Raw genomic sequence first — 1,808 nt, forward strand, 5'->3', positions numbered from 1 at the left:
AAAAAAAAAAAAAAAAAAAAAAAAGAAAGTAAATATACTCATATTTAAATTCTATCATCTTTTTTCTGCAAAAGTTATAGATGGAATCACAATGGAGAAGAAAGATGACTGTGTTCTAGTCCCAATTCTACCATTAACTTGGACAAGTCATCACTTAACCTTTGGGAACTCAATTACTCATTGGTTAAAGATGAGCCTTGAGTTACAGTCTCTGAAGCCCTTGTAATGTTGAGATCCTCTACTTCTGTGATCCCTTTACACTCTATGGGGCTGGGTCTACCCGGAGATTGGGAATGAGGAGGGTGGATGAAGACTAGATCAGACTAGCATCAACTCTCTGACTACAAATGACCAGAGATGCTATTTAACCAATTCAGTCTTGACAAGACCCTGTACCTACTCAGATTCAGTTCAGTCATATTAGCCAGTCTTATTCTTCTCTAAACTTAGCAGCCACTGGACTAATCCTCCAGGAGTCATTAAAAGTTCTCAAAGAGCCAGGAAATGGCTCTGCATAGATTCTGGACAGAGCACTGTGATGAAGTGAGCATGCAATTCTAGGACCAGAAGTGCCTTGGGAAGCCAGCTGAGCCACCCATTATTGTGTGCCCCCAAACACACAGAGGAGAAGGGGATTCTGTGATTTACTTGGTCAAAATGTCCAACATGTCCAACATGGTACACTCTGAGGAGGCCAACCAACTTGCAATCTTCTACATAGCGAGGGCTTATTTGTACTTCATGAAGACAGTAATCAGCATTGCACTAATGTCTACAGGAGGACTGGTGCCATGCACTGTGCAGCATAATTTGCATGTATTACTTTAATTATGCTGCCAACAGTCTTATGAGATAGATACTCCCATTTTACAGAGGCAGAAACTAAGGAAGGAAAAAAGCTAAGGAATAGTCGAAATGGTACATGATAGAAGAGATGGAACTGGACCTTAAGCCTGGCTGACTCAAAGGCGCGTCTCTAGTTCACTCACTGTAATCCCAATTTTTAGAATTTAGTGGAAGATCCTTCACACACCAGGTCTGGTAGGACCCAGCCCCAGGATATTGGTGGCAAAGCTGTCTTCCACCACAGATGCTGGAGGTTGGTAGGCAGTCCTCTCACAGCCCCACACCCCACCTCTGAAGACAGGAATTCTTTCCCTTGTTTGCTGCTGCTCCTGCTCTCTTTTTTCCCATCCTCTGAACTCCCTGCTCAGAGATGTCAAAGATAAATTGTACTGGGCACTTACGGAACACAGCAAAGAAGGCTTATCCCAGACTATTGCAATAGGGGTCAAGGCTTCTGCAACAGAGGAAAGGAAATGGACGCCTTTGAAAGAAAAGGCAAGAAAGTTTTTAAGCGCTGGGGTGAGCTAGTGGAAAAGAATGGGGGAAGGTTAGGGAGAGGTGGTCAATGAGATCTGTGTTTGCTACCTGGCCCTAATGGAAGTTAGGCTCCTACCCTCCCACAGAGACTGGGAGACAGTGGCCCTGACTCTCTTGATGACTACATTTCAAAGGGATGGCTCCCAGGTGCTTGAAAAGGACACTCTTGGGTTGTAGAAGATTTACATCTTAAAAGGGCAGAGAAGGGTAGATCAGTGGTCTATCATCCGAAAGAACCCTGTCCAAAATTGAGTCAAGCTGAAGGAAACCTTGAGGCGGTCTTGGCCAGGGATTTTTCTTTGTCAGCCCAGTCCCAGGCCAGTTCCTCACGTGGCGCTTTACCTGGCAAGGACCCGGGGGTCGAACTTGGCTCGGAAGCGAGCCACCTGTATCCTCTGCGCCGCCTGGGCCGCCGCCTCGGGCCG

At 45.9% G+C, this 1,808-nt stretch overlaps 1 protein-coding gene across 1 annotated transcript in view; it reads right to left on the reverse strand.

Annotated features, from left to right (window-relative positions):
- PSKH2 (protein serine kinase H2) overlaps positions 1-1,801 on the reverse strand; it is a 33,238-nt gene extending 31,437 nt beyond the window's left edge. The window contains exon 1 of the mRNA XM_011968052.1: positions 1,726-1,801. The gene's annotated coding sequence lies outside the window, so the exon portion shown is untranslated. The remainder of the gene's footprint in view (positions 1-1,725) is intronic.
- Positions 1,802-1,808: the final 7 nt, after the last annotated feature.

Source organism: Mandrillus leucophaeus, unplaced genomic scaffold (assembly GCF_000951045.1).
Source record: "Mandrillus leucophaeus isolate KB7577 unplaced genomic scaffold, Mleu.le_1.0 Scaffold826, whole genome shotgun sequence".
NCBI lineage: Eukaryota > Metazoa > Chordata > Mammalia > Primates > Cercopithecidae > Mandrillus > Mandrillus leucophaeus.